Source organism: Eschrichtius robustus, chromosome 12, assembly GCF_028021215.1.
Source record: "Eschrichtius robustus isolate mEscRob2 chromosome 12, mEscRob2.pri, whole genome shotgun sequence".
NCBI classification, from domain to species: Eukaryota; Metazoa; Chordata; class Mammalia; order Artiodactyla; family Eschrichtiidae; genus Eschrichtius; species Eschrichtius robustus.
Genome location: NC_090835.1, coordinates 62583032 through 62608118, shown reverse-complemented (window position 1 = coordinate 62608118; position 25087 = coordinate 62583032).

Here is a 25087-nt window from a genome sequence, read left to right as displayed (position 1 = left end):
GTGTCCGCTGGGGAATTTCCAGTGCCAAAGCCTTTTGCTCAAGCCATTCGACATGTGTTCATGACAGGCTGAAGTGTTCGTGAATTAACATCTGGACTGGTCCTTCCATTAGTCCTCACTTCATACCTGTTGGGGGGTTGGTGTATATATACCTCAGTTCTCTCCCCTCTTGGGTGAATAATTCCAAGACATGCATTCTACACTACCTCCCCAAATTTCTCCATGTGTGAGTTCTCATTGCCAGTGTTGGCTGGTTTAATGATTCACACTTTAGTGGCTCCCTTCCCTTCCTTGTCTTAGGTTCCCATTCCCCTGCCAGGGTTTCCTCCTCTTCCCACATAAACCACTTGCACTTGAATCCTTGTCTCAAGATCTTCTTCTGGGGGAACCCACACCAAATCAGCAAAAAGTTGGCAAATAAACAGTAAGGACTGACTTAGGAGAGGTGCAAAAGTTGACAATTTGCAGGTAGTTATTTGCCAGAAGAGAGCTTTTTCAGATGTCAATTTTTAAGTCTAGTGTTGAACTGTAAACTATTCAAGTGAGTAAGTGGGAAGGAAGTGGTGGAAACACAATAGAGCAGGGGTCCCCAACCCCTGGGGCTATGGACTGATACTGGTCCATGGCCTGTTAGGAACCCGGCTGCACAGCAGTAGGTGAGTGGCAGGCGAGCGAGTGAAGCTTCATCTGTGTTTACAGCCACTCCCCATTGCTCGCATTACCTCCTGAGCTCTGCCTCTTGTCAGATCAGAGGTGGCATTAGATTCTCATAGGAGCATGACCCCTACTGTGAACTGTGCATGCAAGGGATCTAGGTTGTGTGGTCCTTATGAGAATCTAATGCCTGATGATAGAGGTGGAGCTCAGGCTGTGATGCTAGCACTAGGGAGTGGCTTCAAATACAGATTATCACTAGCAGAGAGGTTTGACTACATAGAGACCATAATAAATCAATTGCTTGCAGACATATCAAAACCCTATCAATGAGTGGCAAGTGAAAACAAGCTCAGGTTTACCACTGATTCTGCATTATGGTGAGTTGTATAATTATTTCATTATATATTACAATGTAATAATAATAGAAATAAAGAGCACAATAAATGTAATGCGCTTGAATCATCCTGAAACCATCCCCAACCCCCACCATGCCCCAGTCCATGGAAAAAGTGTCTTCCATGAAACCGGTTCCTGGTGCCAAAAGGGTTGGGGACTGCTGCAATAGAGGATATCTTGGAAAAGTCTGTGAGTGAAAAGAGGAAAATATTGGGAAAACTACCTTGCCACTCAAGACTCTGTGTTGAATGTGACAGACATTGCTGACTCCACATCAGACCATGTGACCCTCCTCTGTAGTGCATGTAAATAACAAAATATATCCAGTTCTCAACTGAATTTACAGTTGGTGACTGAGGCCAATTTGTTTTCAGATACTAGTACTACAAGCCCATGAAACAAGGAGGATGTGGACAGTGAGTGTGGACAGAAAGTGCTGGGAGAACATACAAAATCATTCTCAAAGCCTCGGAATAGAGCGTGGGTGTTAGAAATGGTGGGTCAATTTTAAAGTGTAATGTTAACCAGAGATTTTGTAACAGAAATTCTTTTGTAAGCCAGAGATGCTGCAGGTAAGGCACACTCAAAACTGGTTGAAATAGTAGCTATGGAAAATCTGAAAAGAAGCAACTTACCTTTTTGACATAAACCAGTACACTAGTGGTCCTGTAGTAGGGAGGGTTTGCTTCTCACAATTAATATTTTAAGACACACCTATATCTTAGACTCTTAGGAAAAATACACAGGAAATGGCTCATTGTATATGTAGATAAATGAAGATAAATGTAGATAAATGAAGTAACTGGATTCTGACAGATGGCTTATCCTCCTCCCTGTCTTACAGCTTCAAATGTGCTTGTTGAAAAGAAATTACCTGAAATAGTACAATCCACAATTTGCATAATGCAATGCATTGAAGCCATGGCTCATTGCTAATGTCTCTTCCACATCACTCTTAGAATCGTGGCTCTGGTGTCGCTATTTCCTTTTTGACGACTGATATTTATCCAGGGTAGTCCACTGCTATGCAATCTGGTTGGCTTAACCTTATCCCATCAGCAGTAATTTGGACTAAGTGTGTGGGAAATGAGGTCACACTTACAGGGGTCTCAGAGGTAAGGAGTCTGCTTTAAAGTATGTAAAAATAATGTGAGATGAAATAAGCCTTTTCAAGATACACTTTAATAAGCTCCATCCTTTGAAATATCCATGAGGGACTTACACTCCTGAAAATTGCCTGTCTGGAATAGAGCAGTGTAGCCTCTTAACACTGTCCTTTTGTGATAGGTAATTTCAGATTATTGCCTCTGTATAATCACGAGGATTCTCTAGGAGAAAATGAGTATTCTGTAATCATGCAGCAGGGCTGAATGAAGCAGAATTTTTTACCTTTGTGAAATGAACCACTTCAAGTAAGTTTTCTCTAAATCCTTGACATAGTCAAAGTGAATAGCGAAATATTATTTTCAATGGCTTCAAACTCTGTATAGGATAACATTACACCAGAAATGATTGAGTGTGACTTACCAACTCTGAGAAACAGCTGAAAAAAAATATAAGGACACATTTAAAGCTGGTTTCAGTCCTGGCTCCTCATTTGCTTTGATGTTGGGGCTGAGTTTAAAAGCCTTTTAAAGGAGACTCTGGTTTGTGCCTTAAGGGCACAGCAAGGATGAAAATGGAGACAACTAGAGAAAATGAACAGACTTCAAAGAAAATGAAATACTCTTGTCACTTTAAAATGTCACTTGATTTCAGGGATCCTATTTACCATCATTTAACACCCAGAAAAGAGTATGACTTATTAAAATATTACCAGCTTAAGCAGAAATCTTGTAAATTGACAAGAGATCTTACTTAACCACATAGCCTAGAGTGCAGTGCTTTTTACATACTAGTTGATGCCTTCTTTTGGCAATAACATTCAATCCTAGATTGCTTTAAGAAGAACTACAAAAATGTAAATTACTGAGACTTGATTTGGTCTTATTGCCTTAGCTAAGTTCCAACACTTAAACTTAAAATATATAGCTGCTGGAGCAAATTAATACTGTTAATTTGCATATCCAAGAGCCTTTGCATAGTACTCCTCTCTTAACTAATAGATTAGCCTGTCAAACTCGTGAGGCTGTTTAAATAGTGAACTGGATTGAAATTGGTGCCTTCAAAAACGTTTCAAATTTTTCTTGAGCACCATATCCAGTTTGAATTCTATCTTTTATCCTTTACTAGTTTCCCTCCCTAATGAACAGAAGACAAGGACTATTTGGTATCATATGACACAATTTAAATAGAAAGTAATGTCTTAAATTGGCACAATAAAATTTTAGAAGTGATTGTATACTCATAAAATGATTCTATCATGCATTTAAATACAGCAGAAAGCAAGCCTAGAATACATATTCGCAAATAGGGTATAAGAAAATATCTACCAGAGAAGATTCATAGCACATTATATAGTTGGAATAAAAGAAAAGGTATTATTTACTTGATACCAATATTAATTTTCCTAAACTTCAAGTTTTTGATTTTGATTTTGATATTACTTGGTTTTTCAAATAAATAACAAGAATAGTTAATACTGAAAAAATGAATAGTTTATTACAAATTATGAAATGATACTAGCTGGATATACAATTATATACGGCTTACAAAATTAAAGGCAAATGTAGGTATATGTGCCATCGATGCAGAAAGAGAAAGAAAAAAGCATGAGGATAACCAACATAAAATGCACAATCTGGTAACCCAAATTTAATCTTCTGTAATATTTATTTAACTTTTCTTCATAAAAACTATCAATATTAAGGTTCTTATTTTTCTTTTGAAACCTTGAAAAATTACCTCAGAATTTGTTATTTTACAAATTTAGTATTCGCATTTACACAGAACATTACTCCCCTTCTATTAACACCACCAATATATAGGAGGGAAATTTGAGGACAATGTCATTATTATTGAAATAAGTGTATGGCCATACCTGGTGACTACTTTGTGAGGAAGAATGCAATATCCATGAGAGCTTATTGTCATGCACTATCTGTAAATGGTTATTTAGAGATATGTAGCAGAATCAACCTTGACACAGGTAAGATGTTGAACTTCATTTTAGAGTTCTAATGATTTTAGTACCCAAACCAGCTGAGTTCACCTTAAACAAATTCTAACAAGATAAGAGGGAAAAGTGAGACAATTGGTCCTTCACTGAGAGGCTTTAAATATAGTTGCAAGCTCCAGTTTTAAAATATGTTATCTAATGCACCTGGGTCTCCAAAGTATAATTATTTCTCATAGTTACCTTCTTCTTGAAGGGCAAAATGGCCATTGAACTTTTTATCCTTCAACTAATTATTTTCCTCATCGTTTTTGGTGCTAACATCTCTTTGAACACTATTTCATGTCTATAATCAAACACCTGGATCCTCGTGAGGCTAGGATATCTCAACTCCTATTTTTAATTGAATATCAACATGTTTTCTGCTGTGGGAAGGGTGTACAGTTTCAGTAGAAATGATTTAAGAATGATAGAGGGTATTTACCTTTTTTTTTTTTTTTTTTTAACATCACTCCTGTCCTCCTGCCAGAGTTGCATATTCCTTATTCAAAGGCATGACTGGGAAATTCAACTAATGAGACACTGTGGTATATTCTCAAAGTAAAAATCAAGTAAGATTATCAGAGTGCATCAACCCATGACTGTTTGTATAGGCTCTTATTGCCTTTAGTGAGAACTTCTACTCTCAGCAATGGGAAACTTGATTCTAGAAGAAATGTCACCACCTGTACTGCCTGCCTCTCTTGCTTCTGCTCTACCCTGAATGTACATGTGAGATTGTTGAAATAACACCAACTGAAGACATACCCGCAAACTCTGAGAACCCCACTTTCCCTGCACTTTCAGAAAACACTAGTAAAAGAAGTCAAGGATGAATGCTTGATACCACATGCAATATCCAGCATCAATAGTGGCTGGAAATGAGCCTGGTGTCTCTTGAAAGCTGGATATCATGGTTAGGGTACTGGTTTATGTCATCACCTAAAACAGTCTATTTGCATAAACAAATTTATAGTGGTAACCATTGATAAAACACTGACTGCTCATATATTTAATTATAATTTTCAAAATAAGCTATATGTTAGTTTATTTCAACTTTATAGCCTGTGTGTAAATTACTTATGAGCAAACTGAAACCCAATAAAACTAGGTAATGTGTTCAATTCACACCCCTTAGGAAGTACCAGAACAAGGTGGGCTCCCAGGTCTCACGGACCCTCAAAAGAGGCCTGGCCAGCTTCCCAGAAGCATCACTTCAGGGACCTGATGGCAGGTTAGTTCTGCCTCTGCTTCTGCAGGACAGCCAGGAGACAAAGCTGAGGGGTGGGAGTGCATGCAATGGCAGGGCCAAGAAAACAGAAACAAGGGCCTTTCTATCACAGCTTGATCTTTCTCTAGACACCTGACACTTTCAGGGACAGAGATTTCTTTCCTTTGAAAAGCAAATAATCCCATTGTTGAAAAGTCTAATTATGAGAAAATTTTTCTTTTTACTGAGCAGAAATATTATCTAAATGAACAAGTCTTATATTGACTATTATTAAAGAATAAAGAACATAATGTTTAATCTGAATTCAATAATGAATTCTTTTGCTATTCAAGACACAACAGTACTGGTACTTCACTGTGATGTCTCAACTAAAAGTAGGGGTTCAATTCAATGAAATAAACACTATCCATGTCTTTGTAAAAAGTGCTTTGAAATATGCAAAAATAAACTAAGAGTAAATGGTAAGAAAAGAAACAATCAGTTAGTGTTTTCCCTCAATTATTATCTAACTTAAACAAACCTTGAAGAGACATAAGATGACAGTAAAAATTGTGGCTGCAAATTTAACAAATGTCCATATATGCTGTTGGTTAATTTTAGATATCCAACTGTAAAAATTAATAATCATTAACTCAATTAAAATAGAGTCAAGAGGACAGAAAGGGGACCTCTCTTGCCCTAAGATGACAGCAGAGACCAACAGGATGAAGAAAGACTCCTCTCCTTGCCTGGGAAGAGTTCAGCCAATGGGAGACAGTCCTGACAGAAACAATTTTGAGGGTTCCAAACCTCATCAGGACCCTAAAATTGCCTCTCTGCAAGGTAACATTTTAAGATTAACTGAGGCAAACAAATGATTAAAGATAAAATGGCTTCCAAGAGATTGTTACAAATCCGAGCAATTCAGGCACCTTGAACCAGGTTTTCCAATGTCCACCCAGTTCTCAGTGATGGGGCTCTGAGGAACCACAGGGATTCTCCCCAACCCTCCCTCTTACTTGGCCCAGAGAAACATTTTTCCAGATTGAGGATGAATCTCTTCCAGTCCTAATTGACACCAGAGCCGCACTCTCAGGGTTCAACCCCCCTACTGTCCAGCAGCCCCTACCTTGGAGAACTAAAACAGTTGAAATAGTGGAGATCTCTAAAGAACCTCAAGAGGTTTCTGTTTCTCAACTTAGTCTCTTTTGTTTAGGTCCTTTTCTTCTTGGTTCCTATCCACTTCTTAGGCCGAGATGTAGAAAATTATCATGCCAGAATGTCTTTCTCCCAAAAGCAGGAGGTAATTCTAGAAGTTGACAGTAGTCATCAAGTAACCAACCAGGTGAACTAAATGATGCTTTGACACATTTTATTTGCTCTGTCTCTGACAATACTACAGCAGATTCTGGAGACTCTTGTCATTTGTCCTTCTTGAACCAGCTACCACCCTCCTAAGGGAAAAAAATCTCCAAATGATGTTGGCAAAATTTACAGAGCACCTCCCATCAAGATTCAAATAGATCCTCAAAACCTCTCCCCAGAATTAATCAATACCCTACAGTCAAGTTAAATTAAAGAATCTCTTCAAGGTATAAATTCCATAATAGAAGACTACAAGGCTCAAGGTCTCATTGTCCCTTGTACTATTTCCTGTATTTCTCCTGTTTTACTGGTGACAAAACCTAAAACCTAAGGGCTGATGTTGGAGGTTTGTCCAGTACCTGCAAGAAATAGACAAACACTGTTATCCCTCGACACCCTGTAGTCCCTAATCCTCATATGTTATTAACATCCATTCCCACCCGAAGTAAATTCCTTACTGTAATTGATTTATCCAGTGTGTTCCTTAGTATTCCAGTTGATGAAGCTAGCCAGTGCCTTTTTGCCTTCACTTGGGAAGGAAAAAATATTCACCTGGACCATAATGTCTCAGGGTTTTACTGAGAGTTCTTATTTCTCATAAATCCTGAAGACTGATCTGGGTGACATAAAGTTCCCTAGAGTTTCCACTGTGTTGCAGTATGTGGGTGATTTGCTTCTTTGTTTTCATTCTCAAGCCCCCTCACAGGAAGATGACATCCACTTGCTAAAGATCTTTAGCCGTAAAGGGACATAAGCTTGCCAAGGAAAAATTGCAGTTTGCCCAAACCCAAGTTTGATATTTAAGGCATCTGATATCATAGCAAGGACTACATGTAGGTCCAGATAGGCTTCATGGTGTCCTAAGTTTTCCAAAACCCCAAAACAAGTGCCAACCATGAGGTTTTCTTGGGTTAGTGGATTATTGCTGAAATTGGATTCCAAATTTCACTCTTATGGCCAAACCTCTGCATGTTTCACTAAAGAACAATACTCCCAGCTGAGTTTTACGGGAAGAACCAGATAATGTACCATGTAAGACCTTAGAGAAGTGTTCGATGAACCTGTCTGCCCTTGGCCATCCTAGTTATCAGATTCTCTTTTCTCCTTTGTATATGAAAAGGAAGGGAATGCCCTTGGGGTACTCAACCCAAAACTTGAGGAGTACCATCAACTCATAGGGTTTAATAGCCAGCAGCTGGAGCCTGTGGCACAGGGATCCCCTTTGCCTTGAAGCCATGCTTTTTGGTTAAGGCTGCCAAGAAAATCTTTGAGGGATGGTTTTTAACCATTTTTGTACCTCATACAGTAGAAGCTCTCCTGAATTCTCATTACGCTGAACATTTCTCAGTCAGCCACCTCACCTCCTATGAAGTCTTTTTGTTAACTGGTCCTTATATAACTTTTTTACATTACAATAACCTTAACCCTAACACTCTTCTCCCTTCTGTCACCAAGTCAGTACCTAACCACTGCTTAACACTGATACATCATCTCTTGACTCCTTGTGATGATCTGCAGGAAATGCCTTCGGGTAATGCTGACTTCTGGTTCACTGATGGTTCTTATTTAAAATGTGACAATGGCACATATCCTGGACATGCTTGTTCAACTCCCTTTGATGTTGTTGAGGCAGCACCTTTAACTATGGTTACTTTGGCCCAACAGGCTCAATTATACACTGTTACATGGGTTTGTAGTTTAGCCAAGTGCAAAACTGCCAATATATTAAGTATGCTTTCAAGAGTAACTCATGATTTTGGATGTTACTGAAGCAATGTGGCTTCCTTACTTTCAGCAGAAATAAAACTTTAAATGGCTTTTATGTTCAGGAATTAATGGGTGAAATACTTTTACTTGTCACTTAAACTATTATTAAGATTCCAGGGCATTCTAAATTTGAATTTCTTGAAGCTAAGGGAAATCAGCTTGCTGACATTTCCACAATGAATATTAACCTTAAAGTAACCAACAGCAGCTAAATCTCTGTCATGGTCCAAAAAGATATTTCCCCAAAGGACAACTTAGGAAAAAACTGGCTAAAGAATCCAACAATTGACCTCAGAAAAGGAAAAACAAGAATAAAAATTCAACAACTGCTGACTTGTTAAAAAGAGAAAGTTCTGGTTTGGACAAAATAGCAACCCAGTTTTCCCAGAGATTCTAAAATTCCCACTCCTCACTGCTTTACATGCATTAAACCATTGGTCTACTGACAAAATGACAGCCTTTATGAATCAGTGCTGATGGGGAAACATTAACAAGGCCACAAAAACTGCCTACATCATTTGTCCCACTCGTCCAAAATATAACGAAGGGAAGCCTGTTAGTACTGCTCCCTGAAATTTTAAGCTACCTAGTGGACCATTCAAGTCTGGCAAATGGATTTAATATAACTTCCTCCTATCATAGATATAAAAAATTTTAGTCATGGTCTGTATGTTTACACACTTGAGTGAAGCTTTTTCTGTTCTGTGGCTACTGCCTATTTTGTGGTTAAAGTCCTTTTGGAAACGGTTTTCCCTACCTGGGAAACTCCTCTCAAACTTCATATGACAGAGACTCCATTTTACTGGTCAGGTACTTTGACAAGTCTGTGCTATTTGGCTGGTTTTACAACACTTTCACTGCACTTACCACACTCAATCTCTGGTTTAGTTGAATGCAATGACAACATTTTCAAGACTCAGTTGGCAAAGTTCGTAGAGGCCCTCCAAATTCTTTGGCCGAAAGCATTGCCATTGGTCCTTCTAAATCTCAGATCCATCCCTTTTGAAACTCATAAACTCTCAGCCTTTGAGATAGTGACAGGATATCTAATGCACTTGGCTCCTGCCTCTTTTGACCCACAACTGATAAAAGGAGAGATACTCCAACATTGCAAAGGCCTAATTGCTTCTATTAAAAATAATCATGTTTTGGCAGAGCAATCTTTCCACAGTGTGTTCTCAGGAGAATAAGACCTTAATCATCACACCTTGGAGATTTCATCTATTGGAAAAGATACACACCTCCATTAGAACTCTCTTCAACCTCACTGCCAAATATTGCTAACAAACATTTTTGTTGCCAGACTCCAGTGAATAGACTCTTGGATTCACACAACCCATCTATAGAAAGCACCAAATCCTGACTGGACCTGCACATCATTTGGTCATCTGAAAATAAAATTTTTCTAGAATTGAAGCAGACAACATCTGATGAGACAGCTTTCCCATGATGTCCAGACCAGGCTTGTTGGAAGTTTGTCATCAAAGTTTTGATGATGTCCTAATGCTTTAGAGAACCTCCAATGTCTATGAACTTGATGACATATGAACTTTAGATTAAAAGTACCTAAGAACTCTCCCTTCTACTCCTTCTTGTTACTTAAATGTAGTCTCAATATGTTTCCAATTGAGGGGAAAAAAACAATTGAAACTGGAAAACCAGGCTCTTGATCAGAAATGCCTTCAGAGAAAGATCTAGATCAAAAGGCAGAAATGTAAACATTAATAAACAGAAACCTCAATTAAAATAGAGTTGGGAGTCCAGAAGGGGGAGCTCTCATGCCTTACAATGTTAGCAGAGCCCAACAGGAAGAAGAAAAACTTCCTCTTCTTGCTTGGACTGGCAAGAGCTCAACCAATAAGAGACTGTCACAACTTAGCCAGTGAAAAGCCACTGTAGTTTGGACTCTCAAGTCTTCTAATTGACTCTTTGTTTACTATAGCCCTCCCAACTTCCTTTTTTTCTCTATTTAAAAAAGTTCCCCTTCCCCTTCTGCGCAGGCACTTACATGTGGCTTACCATGGTTGCAGACCCATTTTTGCTGGAGAAATAACTGGCAGTCTATTTGTTTTAGGTCAACATAACACAAAGATGTCAAATAGTCACTTTCTTGTCAAAGAATAAGTGTCATTACCTACTCCCAAACAGAAAGTCAATACAATTTAGTCTGAAGTCATTTGGAGAATATTGGGTAGATTACAAACCACAGGATGTCTGTACTTTAGGCTAAAGCAAATCTTTATATATATCTTTAATCTGCTTTTTATTTTTAGAAACCCTGTTCTATTGATTAGCTCTTCACTCACTTGAATCTACAGACTCTACTCATTTCTTCCTGTCAAAGCAAAAAATGCACTCACAAAGATAAACAGGTAAGGAAAATTTTCATCAAGGCTAATGCAATAGAGAAAAGAGATCAAAACACACTGTTAACTCTGCTGAAACAATGAACATGATAGTTTTTAGGAACTGGGATAGGAGGATTATAGGCCATCTACATTTGCTAATTGAACTTACCCAAAGGAAAAGTAAAGTTTCTGATATCATCAGGATAGAAAGTACTTTTATAACTTGAAGCAGGACCCATCAGTTATCTTCCAAACCTCCCTCAGAGACTGGGAAATAGGGTGCTATCTTCCCTGGTGATTACATTTCAAAAGGATTGTTCCCAGGTCCTTGAGAGACAGTCCTGGGTTATAAAACTAGCAAGAGGCTTTTAAAAATATTTATATGTCAAAGGGGCAGAGAAAAAATGTGCAATTACAACTTTTCTCAAATAAATGCACTAAGAAAAGGGAGACCTAGAAACAAGAAGAAACCTCTCTGAGTTTTAGTCAAGCTGAGGTGAATACTATGGCTAACTACAGATGCATGTGTTTTCCTTCTTATAACAGCAAATAAACAAATAAAACAAATCATAAATCCTTATTTAATTCCTCATCTTCCTTTTCCTATGCGAATGTGTAGTGTAACTAAGTGGTCTGCTCTGACAGAAAGGTTTAGTCAATTTTACTATTGTTCACAATTCTCTACAGACAATGCAAAATCATAGCCAGAATGCCTTCTCCACCAACTACCTCTTTACATCTATTCTATTCCCCTATTTCTTGCTTTTCCTTCCCAGCCAAACACCTTGAAAGTATTTTCTATGATCAGTGTATTTGCTTCTTCATTGAAATTATACTATCCTACTGAATTTGCTTTTTTCAGTCACCAAAAATTGAATTATTTGTAAATCCAGTTGGTATTTTATAGTTCTTATCTTGTGTATTCTCTTAGATGCATTTGGCAGTCTGATATCATACATCTCTGGCTCTCCTGTTACTCTTGTCTACATCTTATCCTCTTTGGTGATCCCTTTTTCCTCTGTCAGGTCTTTAAATGCCCTTGTTTCTCTTTCAAAATCTCTTGTCTTTCACCTTGAAATATTCTCTGGGCAACCATAGTCTTCCTCATAGACTTATGTGTATCCATATTATGACGACTGCAAACTGTAATTCTAGCCCATGTCTCTTTTATAAGCTTTAGGCTCATACCCCTAACTCCATTCTAAATATCTCCCTTAGTTATCCCAAGGAAATCTTAAAGTCAATAAAACAGAAAAAGTCAACTTGTTCCAATTCTACTATTTTCCCAAGCTGAAAACCCAAGAGCTAACCTCAATTTATTTTATCTCTCATTTCAGATTTAGTTAACTAGAAACTTTTACATCATTTCAATTATACATATCTTGGACCTATCCACTTCTTTCAATCTCCCATGTTATTTTCTATCAAATTCAGGGCACCACATATCTCATGTGAGTTATCATAATCTCCAAAGCCAGCAGCTCTGTGTAGGCAGTAAAATTATCCTTTTTCAATCAAGGCTGTGTTCTGTTCTTAGCACATTGCCCAGGACAAAATAAGAATTTCATAGATATTTATTAACTAAGTGACTGAAGATAAACCTGATATTTTCTTGTTTTAATCAAAAGGAAACATGGATTTTGAATCTTTTCAATGATTACTTGAATGGTTTATTTAGAATCCAAAGTTACATGCCATATGTATTGAATAGATAACTAGTAACTAACTTCTGAATCAACTGCACCCTTATCTGTTTCACATTACACCAAAACATGTAATAAGTTAATAAGTCCACACCCTCACCAGCAAGTAGGTCTGAGCCATACTGTGCTCCATACTTCAATTATCTGTGTGACAATACCACCTTAACTTATTAAAACAAAAACTATTTTATTATATTATGTGATTTTATGAATTGACTGGGCTCGCTTGGGAAGTTCTTCTTCTCCACAAATTGTCACCTGGGTTGCAGTCATCTGGAAGCAATGCTGGGCCAGAATATCCAAAGTAGATTACTCACAATAGCTGTTGGCTATTGACTGGGAGTTCAGCTGGGGCTGCCTGGGGCTATTCCTACATTACATCATGACAGTGGTTTCCAAGTGCATAAAAGTAGAAGCTCCCAGACCTTATTAAGCTTTATGCTCAGAATTGGCTGAGCATTACTTACTCCCCATACTGTATTGATTAAAACAGGTCATGTGGCCAGCACAGAATTAAGAGTAAAAAACTATACAATTATGTGTATACTGAGAGGCTTAGTTTATTGGGTGTTACCAAAGTAGCAGGCTAGCACAATTTATTGACTTGGAGCAAGTCCAGTGCTTATGAAGGGCCAACAAACCACAGCTTCCTTGCATCTCCACATTTGACCACAATACGCAATTGATTTTCTGTCTTCTACACCATTTAACATAATAGTTTCCTATAAAAGCTTGTATTCAGATTACTGGGATACTGACAGTCTCCAGAAACCTTACCAGATTTTTCTTCTTAGGGGCAAGAATCTTCTCTATTATTGTTGTCTTAAATATCTTTATTGAGATCTAATTCACATATAATAAAATTCACCTATCAAAAGTGTACAGTTAGATAATTTTATTATTTTCACACAACTGTGTTACCATCACCACAATCTATATCTAGAATATTTTCATCACCCTACAAATGTACCTGTTAGCAGTCATTCTTCATTCCTTTGCCTTTTAGTCCTAGGCAACCACTAATCTACATTCTCTCTCTATAGGTTTCCCTGTTCAATACATTTCATATAAGTGGAATCATAAAATATGTTGGTGTTTTAACTCGTTTCTTTAAAATATTTTTTCAATGTTGACCTATGTTATAGCATGTATTAAAACTCTATTCCTTTTTATTGCCAAGTAAACCTCTCTTTTGTATTGTTGTTTATCCATTCATGAGTTGATAGTCATTTTGGTTGTTTCCACATTTTAGTTGTTATGAATGATGCTGTTTTAAACATTCATGCATACATATTTGTGTGGACATGTGTTTTTCTTTTTCTTGGATGAATACCTAAGAGTACTTGGTCATATGTTAAACTAATGTGTAACATTTGAGGAAATGCCAAACTTTTTTTTTTTTTCCAAAGTGGCTGTACTTTTTTACAATTCCACCAGCAATGAACGAGGGTCCTTGTTTCTCCACGTCCTCAATAAGATGTGTTATTGCTTATCTTTTATTTTTTTTTAATTATGGCCATCTAAATGGGTATGGAGTTGTATCTCATTGTGGTTTTGATTTGCATTTCCCTAATGACTAAAGATGTTGAACTTCTTTTCATGTGCTTACTGGTCATTTGTATATATTCTTTGAAGCAATATTTGTTCAAATCCTTTGCCCATAGTGAATTGGATGACATATTTTTATTACTGAAACGTAAGAGTTTTTTATATAATCTGGATACGGTTGTTATCAGACATAGGAGTTGCAAATATATTCTCCCATTGCATGGGTTACCTTTTCATTAGTCCTAACCATTCATTTTATTTTATTTTATTAATTTTATTAAGGGATAGTTGATATACAAAAAAAAACACACAATTTAATGTATACCTCTTGCTGAGTTTGAACATATGGATACTTCCATGATACCATCACCACAACCATCTATTCAAAAGATCATGTGGATTTTATTTTTTATTCTTTAATATGGTGTATTACATAGGTTGATTTTCAGGTGTTAAAACAACATTGCATTTCTGGGACAAATTCTATTTAGTAGTGGTGTTTAATCCTCTTTAGATGTTCATTACTTTGGCTTACTGATATTTTGTTGAGGATGTTTTCATCTATATTCATAAGAGATATTCATCTTTAGTTTTCATTTCTTGTGATGTCTTTTTCTGGTTTTAGTGTCAAAATAAAACTGGCTTCATATAATGAATTTGAAAGTCTTTCCTCCTCTTATTTTTTGAAAGGGTTTGTGAGTAATTGTTATTAATTCTTCTTTACATGTTTGGTAGAATTCATGAATAAAGTCACCTGGACCTGTGACTTTTCTTTGTGGAAAGATTTTAAAATCACCAGTTCAGCTTCTTTACTTGTTATAAGTCTATTCATATTTTCTATCTCTTCTTAAGTCAGTTTTGGTAGTGTCTTTCTAGGAATTTTTCCATTTTATCTCAATTACTTAATTTGAAAAAGTTGTTCATGGCATTCCCTTAGAATTCTTATTTCTTTAATGTCAGTATGGCTTTCACTCCTTTAATCCTTGTTTTAGTAATTTGAGTTCTTTCTCTCTCTTACTCTCTCTCTCTCTCTCCTTCAGTCTAGCTAAAGGTTTTAAATTTGGTTGATCTTTTCTAAAACTAAACACTGATTTGGTTGATTTTTTTCTTTTTTTAGTCTCATTTATTCTCACTCCAATTTAATTATTTCTTCCCTTCTTTCTGCTTCATTTGGTTATTATTTGTTCTTTTCCTAGTTTCTTAAGGTGGAAATTTATGTTACTGATATGAAATTTTCTAAATAGCCATCTACAACTACAAATTTCCTTCTGAGCACTGCTTTAGCTGCATCTCATAAGTTTTGGTGTATTGTATTTGAGTTTTCTTTCATCTCAAAATTATTTCTATTTTCCCTTGTGATTTATTCTTAGACATATTGATTATTTAGGAGACTGGTTTAATTTCTAAATAATTGTGAATTTCCAAAATTTCTTTCTGTATTTTTTTCTAATTTAATTTCATCGTGGTCATAAACATACTTTGTGTGATCCCCATTCTTTTAAAGTCTATCAAAGCATGTCTGATGGCCTGGTAAATGGTTTACCCTGGAGAATGTTCCATATGCACTTGAATATGGTCTGCTTTTGTTGTGTTCTACAAATGTCTGTTAGGTCTAGTTTGTTTAAAATGTTGTTCAAATCCTTCATTTTCTTGTTGATTTTCTGTCTAGTTGTTCTATCCATTATTGAAAGTAGAATATTGAAGACTTCAACTCTTATTGTTAAATTATTTATTTTTCCCTTTCACTCTGTCAGTTTTTGCTTCATGTATCTTTGGCTCTATTTTTATATACATGCATGTTTGTAAGTGTTATATTTTCCTGCTGGAGTTATCCTTATTTCACATTAAATTTCACTCTTTATTTCCTGTAACATTTTTTTGTTTGAAAATTTATTTTGTCTCATACTAGTATAGCTATTCCAAATTTTTTGTGGCTTACTGTTTGTGTGATATCTTTTTCCATCTTTTTTCTATATGTGAGTCTATTATTGTATTCATTTATTTTGTTAATCTTATTTTAAATTTATTTTTTCTTGAAAGAAAGATTCTTTAAATTCTACAGCGCTTTACAATTTTCAAAAGTTTCACACACATGATTTCATATAATCCCATAATAACCCCTTTTTCTCTCCCCTACCACTATCGTGCCTTTCCCCCTCCCTGTCCCCACTGGTAACCACTAGCTTGTTCTCTGCATCTGTGAATCCACTTCTTTGAATCTAAATTGTCTCCTGTAGGCAGCATATTGTTGGATCTTTATTTTTTCATTGTGTCTAATAATCTGTCCCTTTCGACTGGATTGTTTAGTCCATTCACAGTTAATGTTATTATTGATAAGATTGAATTTACATCTGCCATTTTGGGTTTTGTTTTCTATATATGTCTCAGGTCTTTTGTGTTCCTAGGTCCCTCCTTTACTATTTTATTTTGGATTAAGTGAATATTCTCTAGTGCAACATTTAGATTCCTTTGATGAGTTTTTCAATATATTAAAAAATTATTTTTAGTGGTTTCTGCAGGGCTTACACTATACACCTCAATTTATAAATATCAACTTAATATTTATATGAAATTAATTCTAGTGAAATATAGAAATTTTACTCTTATAATGCTCCAACTACCCTTTCTTGTTTTTTACTATTATTGTTACACAGTTGACCCTTGAACAACATGAGTTTGAACTGTGTGAGTCCACTTATACACAGAATTTTTTCAACAGTAAATAGTATGGTACTACACAATTGGCAACATGAGTTTGAACAACATGAGTTTGAACTGTGCGAGTCCACTTATACACAGAATTTTTTCAACAGTAAATAGTATGGTACTACACAACTGGCAGTTGTTAAACCCACGAATGCAGAACCACAGATACAGAGGCAGACTATAAGTTATATATGACTTTTTGACTGCGTGGAGTGTCAGTGCCCCTAAGCACTGCATTTTACCCAATTACTTTTTCAATAAGTCAAAAAAGGAAAGTAAGGAAATATGTAGTTGTACTATTCTCTGCAATTAGTCACGTAATTTCCATTACCAGCACTCTTTGTTTTTTTCATATGGATTTCAATTACATGCAAAACATTAGTTTTAAAACTCAGTCATACTGATATTATTATTGAAATGGATACTATTTTGAAAAAATATTCAGCTTAATATCCTACTATATAATTGATAAAATTTTTCCTTTTCTAAAGGTCTAGTTGATTTTGGTTATGATCTATGTTTTTTACAAGAGAAGAATGTCTTATTTATTTTCATGTCTTATTTATTTTCAATTAGGTAGATAGTGGAAGAGAAATAGGGTTTGAAATGCCTGGAGCTTGAACTGATCTGCAGAAGGCCTCCCAAATTACATGTGAAAGTAATTTGATGACAGTTCTAAATATTTACCTGTTACGGCAACCAGTGAGCTGTTAAGGTGAAAGTAACTTTCTAAACTATCAATAGTAAGAAACAAATTTTGATCAATTATGCTAGAGAAAAATTACTTTTTATTCTTTCAACTTGTTACCTTAATGAACAAGCTGTCAAAGTCTGCAGCCAACAAATGTAGAAAAATTGAAATATTATTAAGAGGATAGATTAGGTGGTTAAATAATTAAAATGTTGGGGGATTTTTTTCTAGATTTTGTGATGATCTGGATGCTTATCAGCTTCAAAATTTGTATTTTGTGAAATATTTTCTCATTTTATATAAACATTCCATTTTGTGCCTATTGTGTTCTTTTGTGTAAGTAGGGTATGGGAAATCATATGAGCTTCACGCCCCACAAAACCTAGATCTGCTGCTTCCTGACCACCTTCCTTCACACCTTTTGCTTTAACCCTTCTTTGACCAACTTCCCCTACCCTGCCACCAACAACTCCCAAACAGAAACCCCTGGGGTGAAAGAGGATAATCTCAAAGCCAGAAGAATCTATTAACTCTGTAGTAACCCAAAAATGCTTAGATTATGAGGTTGTTTTTCTCTGGGCCCAGGAATGATTAACCAGGATAGACACTTGGGGGTCACCCTTGGTGTTTGCTATTAAATCCCACCGCATTCTCACATTTCTATTATAAATGCCTGGAATTGAAATGGAATTATTCAGATTAGTTATGGAGAGTTTCTAAAATTAATCTCTTTCCCTTTATCTCAATTCCTCTAGCTAATCTAGGAGTCACTGACATCAGAGAGTCAATGTTCCCCTTCTCTAGCAAAGACAATTTAAGTTTATATGCTTGCAGTTCCATAAATTAAAATTTCTCCCAAAAAAGGCAAAATAAAAGGTGTGTTTTCAAATTCTTCTTGAGAAAATCACCTTTCCCCTTTTTCATATTGTGCCCTATTTTCTTCTAGAAAAATAAATGAATCAGTGCTCATAAGAAGTTACTTATGCACTTTTTATACTATATTCGGCTTTCTATCTTCCATTTTAGTTATAAATCAAATTGACTAAATTTTCTAATTATTGTATAAATTAATTGAGGACAGAGGGGCTATCTAGATTCTTCAAAAATACTAAGAGGTCAGAAATATTTATTAAGATATGAATTATAAGTTGATTGTTCCCGATGTTCGTATGATCAGTCTGTGGGATTACTCTTTGGTTACTCAGTGTTGATTACATATTTACATTCAATGTGAGAAAATGTTGGTTCTTGGCTTTATTGAATTATTTCTCTTTTACTCTGAGAATATTCATTCTATTTTGAATTCGTTTTGATTTTAAGGATTTTTTTATCTTTATTTTTTAGTTATTTTGTTGATTTAAACATTATTAAATATATAGGGATTTTTTTAAAAGACAAGCTAGAGGACAAAATAATAAATATGATCCAATATTTTTCTACCACAATTTTTACCAAAAGAAATGAAATCTTTGTAATAACTGTTTAATAACTTCATAAAACATTATTTATAAAATATATTAAAATATTATTTTATAAACAATTCTAGTTATATGTGTTTTGTTAAAATATAACAAAATAGCATATAACCTATATAATAAAAAATTTAACTTTAAAACAGCTAACAAAGTTATACTAGATACTAAAACTGTCAGATAATATGATATTTCTGTAAGTATATTACCAATTTAATGCACATTTCACCAGAGAATTAAATAAATGAGATTGATAATGTGTTCTTAGGACAATTTCCCAGTTGAAGTGTCATAGTGAACATAAATTTGGTCTCTGTTTGCTAACAATCAATTAGCCCTTAAGCCACATTGATGCTAAGTCTATTGTAAATACTACAAAGTCATCAAACTGACGGTGAAGTTTAGTTCCTGAGAAACTCAGGAAAATCTGATGTTTTGAATTGATAATTCTGTTGCATATTTTTAGAAATTAATTGGGTTTGAGTAAAATGCAGATAAAAATATTTGAAGAGCTTCTATTAAAATTTTATTAATCAATCAAAATGTTTTTAACTTAACAGCACTGCCCAAGCAATCAAATTCTTGAATTCTGTCTTTAACAATGCTTCCTGCTTTATTTTTTATATGTCTTTCAAGAATTTCTTTGCTTTAACAAAAACTTCAAGTCCTGCAAGTGCATGCTGTCACCACTTTCTTGCAATTCCAAGGAGAGGGGGAGATATTCTCTCAGTTTGTTCTTCTGCCTAAGTTAATTTTCAGTCTTTCTTTCCAGCTCAGGTGTCTCTTTCTCCAAGATTATGTCTTCTGACTTTCATTCCTTCTGACCACTTGCAACCCTTTAACCACTTATTTACAAATGAGTGGTGCACTGCTTCTTTAATATTCCTATGGCTCCACACTTCTCCATGTCTGAGTGAGGACACACATATTTTGCATCTTAATCACCATTTTCCGTATTGCAGGTTTCCTGCACCAGCACTAGCTCTGTCTCTGATTTTGACATCATCAAGATTTCCAAAACCTATTTCTTTTCCCTTAGTTTTTATCCACTTTGCCTCCCTACTCTCCCTCATGGCTTGGATCACTTTCACAAATCTTCACGCCTCAAACCCTGCCTACCTCACACATTTACCTTGCTGCATCCCCTGAAAAATCTCCCGATTAGCACTATGATCTGACTTCAATATACACAATACATAAAAAATTGAGTAACTGCTGGGGGGAAAATAACATAACCGTGTAGGTCAGAACCATTGCAAATCTAGGGTCTTTAACCTCCGCCGAATCCTCTGTGTTCTTTGAAAATCCTTTTGTGTCTTACTGAGTCCACTATTTCATTCTTTCTCTTCAGTCATCTCCCCAGGCTTTGCCTTTTTCTTAAGTCTTTTCACAACTCACCACACTTATTTTCGGTAGACTTCCTGGCTTTTTTCTCTAGTTCTAAATGCTTGGGTTAAATTGAATTCATTAGCCATGAACTCCTTTAAGTTCAAAATCATAATAACAAAGTTGACAAATTTGCTATAATATTCCTTCCTTTCATTTAGTCTCTGAGAAAAAGCACCCCTTCTCCTCTTCAATTCAACCAGTTCATCTCCAAAAAATAGCTTCTTAATATCACTTTAATCCCTCTCATCTGCCCCATCTTCTCTTCTGCTACTTAGTGCATTATTTTTAGCCTTCTAAGTGCTTTTCTTGTACCTAGTGTCTCACCCCATCCTCTCAACCAATTCATTCTCTACATCACTGCCACAGAGATCTTTCTAAAATACAGATCCGATGTCATTCTTTGATCAAAATTCTTAATGTCTTCTCTTTAACTTTGTTCACAATCCAAATGTCTTAGCCTCACTAGTCAGTCCTGTCATGAGTTTGGCTCATCACACAACTATCCTTCAGCTACACTCAACCTCTTGCATTTCTGATATGTTTTATATTCTCTTGTGTTTGTGTTTTTGGGTTTTATTTTGTTTCATTTCATGCCTTTGTCCATGTTGCTTCCTCTGCCTGGAAGGCTTTCTCCCTGAAAAAATTCTTTATGTAATTCAAAGTTTGCCTGATCTATAACATTTGACTGGACAACCTTTCTTCCAACAAACAATCCAGTCCACTATTTTTGGTGTCACACTCCTCTCTGTCCCCAATAACATTTTTCTTACATTCTGCCTTTTGTCTGTGTAGTGGGGGGTACAGACAGCCTCATTTGCCCAAGATCACACAAACATTACATACAAAAAGCTTTTCCCAAAATTAGTTTATTGATAACCATGAACCCACCTTACTTTTTTTTTAAACATCCTATACAAAACAATGCTAAAGTTGTCTTACTATGTCATTAACATTTAGGGCAAAATAAACAGTATCAGATAGCACATGCTACAGTGTCACATTTACTTTGTGTGATTGTTGTATTTTATTAAGTGGTAGACATTATTGAACAACATACCTAGTACTATCAATCTTATCCTGGGTGTAAAGGACTGTGTTGAAATGTATATAATCTGTTGGTATGTGGTTGTTAATGAGACCCTCTCTAAAGGATGATTTGAAAAGTATGTTTAGATATTTCATTATAGACACAGGAAAATGCTTATCATTTAAAATCATTTATCTTATTCTTGTTCATTCATTTATTCATTCCCTCAATATATACTGATGGAACATCCAGTAGGTGCTAGGCACTGTGTTAGTTGATGGTTACATGTTGGTTACATAAAATAATTATGGTTCTGGCTTCATGATATTTATAGTCCTTACTTTTGCCATTCCAGTTACAAATACAGTGACAAGATATACCAGATGAGTAGACAATAGGCATTTCTGATCTAATATAACCATTTACAAGTATATGATAGACAAAGACATACTAACTCATGTCAACACTTGACTGGAGTTGGAAGTAACACTTCCATTGGATTTCTCCACACACATCCATTTTGCTGATTAGGATCCTTATTATAAAGCATATCCACCTTATAGAAAAATGAAACTTTTAGTCGATATCCTAGGTCAGAAAAAGTGTAGCCATCTTCTGTTTACAAACAAAGGAAGAAAATAACCATTTTCATATACTGTCATGAGTCAGTGTATTACCCGTTCTCATATGCTACCCCATTTCATAGAGCAGACTTGCTACTTGTATTCTTGCACTCGTTTTACAGACAAAGGTTCAAATATTCTGAAAAGATATATGTATTTTTCTGAACAGTACACGTCCAATAACTATTAGTGCCAGAATTTTAATTCAGGACAGAACTCTTTCTATTACCTAGCTGCTATATGATTACCAACATGAAGATTGAACAGGTTTTCATCTGACCAAGGACACATCACAATCAAACAATTTCTTCTGAAGAAGCGTCTGTAGAGTAGTAAACCAGCACATCAAAGAATTAGTGTGAGAAAGCTTATTTTCCTTCAAGAAAACCACATTCTAGAGTTATCAAAAAATAAAATGTGCGCAAGTGTCAATATGAGTATCTCAGTCCTCAGTAGGTAGGACAACTGAGAAGGAATTGCACTTTGAACAGAATAAGCAGTATTACCTAGTGGAGATGTCAATGGGAAAAGTGTAATAGATGAAGATGAATGTCCATCTGATAGATTCTCATGACTAGTTGCCAGGGAGGATTATTTCTGGAAAAAAATACTGCACTGGATGAATTAGCATCAAGATCTAGTCCTCATACTTTTAGAATTATTTTGTAGGCATTTAAGCCCTCAGACTTATCCATGAAGGTTTCTTTTCCTGCTTTAGAGATAAACTACCACAAGATCAACTTACATCATCTCTATGTTCCTAAAATGTTCTGTGAGTTTTAAATTGATCCTAATCGAAAAGTAACAGAGATTTATTTTTGAAGACCTAGGATTGGCTTTTTTGGAATCCGTATTTGTATAAATATGCTTCTTAAAATGATTTCAAACTTAAACAACTTGTTTTTATTTCTTATAAGGGAAAGGGATTAGAAAGGTCTGTACATAGTTAGAAAATCCTTATGGTCATTCCTTGGTTTATTATTCAACAATTTTTGAGTATCTATTTTGTACCAGATTCTGGCATGTGCTAAGAATATATAAATGCACAAATGGTTCCTGCCTTCATGGAGTAACAATCTAAGGGAAAATACACTTGACAATTAGTGTTTTAAAAATACCTTAAAAATGATACAAATGAATTTATATACAAAACAGAAATAGACCCACAGACATAGAAAATAAACTTATGATTACCAAAGGTGAAAGGGGAAGGAGGGATCAATTAGGAGTTTGGGATTAACAGATACACACTACTATATATAAAACAGATAAACAACAAGGACCTACCGTATAGCACAGGGAAGTATACTCAATATTTTGTAATAATCTATAAGGTAAAATATCTGAAAAAGAATATATATATATATTATAAAATATATAAATATTTTATATTATATATGTATTATATATATATATAACTGAATCACTTTGCTGTACACCTGAAACTAACACAACATTGTAAACCAACTAGACTTCAATAAAGAAATAAAATTTAAAGAAAAAAATATTCAGGAAGAGCAAACAGCTAGTGCAAAGGCCCTAGGTAGCAATATGCATGGTGTTACCATTTGTGAACTATTCCTGAATTAGAAAATTTTAACCTTGAGAGCTTATCTCTTATGAAATTACTAGCACCTCTAGACCCTCTCCCAAATAAAGTAACTCAAACTCGTAAAAAATAAATAAATAAATACAGATATGTGATCTTCTTCCAAAATATGTGCTGCCAATATAAATCTTAATATAAGATTAATTAATTTGCTGTTGATTATTCTAAGGTGAGACTGACATTAAAGGGAATTTAAAACTTCTTGCAGATCTTCTGGAGCTGCTATTGTCAAACACTTGTTAGAAGTATAGAACTGTTTATTCTCTATACTGAAAATCTCTCAGTTTTGCTTTCATTGTACCCTGATCTGATAATAGCACCTATATTTTCTGTAAGAAGTTTCTACTCTTGCATTCCACATAGGCTCAGTGGCTGTCAATCAAAATACCTATGTTCTTTTCCCAAGAAGTAGACAAGGGGCACAGACCAGAACAATTTAAGTCTCTTTTCAGAGCATTTTAATCTTGAATCAAAGGACATAAAAATACAGATTAGTTAGAGTTGATTTGTCTACTGCAACAGGACCATAAGGAAAAAGCCCATCTAAACTGCAGCTTATATTCTCCTATTGTGGCTCTGGGTTCTGAACAGTAGTCTCCCCTTTAACTGTGGCTTCACTTTCCATGGTTTCAGTTACCCACTGTCACCTGCAGTCTGAAAATATTAAGTGGAAAATTCCAGAAATAAACAATTCATAAGTTTTAAATTCTGCCATTCTAAGTAGTGTAATAAAATCTCACACCATCCTGCTTCATCTCAGCCAGAATCTGAATCATCCTCTATTCAGTGTATCCACACTGTATACACTACCGGCCATTAGTCACTTAGTAGCAGGCTCATTTGTCAGACTGACTGTCAAGGTATCTCAGTGCTTGTGTTCAAGTAAACATTATTTTACTTAATACTGGCCCCAAAGTGCAAGAAGTGATGCTGGCAGTTTGAGTATTCCAAAAAGCAGCTGGAAAGTTCTTCCTTAAGTAAAAAGGTGAAAGTTCTTGACTTAATAGAGAGAGAAGAAAAATTGTATGTGGAGGTTACTAAGATCTACAGTAAGAATGAATCTTCTATGTGTGAAATTGTGAAGGAAAAAGAAAGAAATTCTTCGTGAAAGAAATTCTGCACCTCCTACTTCAAAGATTGTGGCCACAGTTTGAGATAAGTGCTTAACCATGGAAAAGGCATTAAATAGGTACAATAAGATATTTGGAGACAGGCCACATTCACATAATTTTTATTACAGTACATTGCCATAATTATTCTATTGTATTATTAGCTATTGTTGTTAATCTCTTACCATACCTAATTTATAAATTAAATTTTATCTTAGTTATGTATGTATAGGAAAAACATAGTTTATATGGCATTCAGTAGTATTCAGAGTTTCAGGCCTCCATTGGGGGTCTTGGAACTTATCCCCAGCAGATAAGGGGGAGTACTGTGTTTTCCTCAGTCAAGCCCTACCCTAGGTTCTGGGGGTAAAAT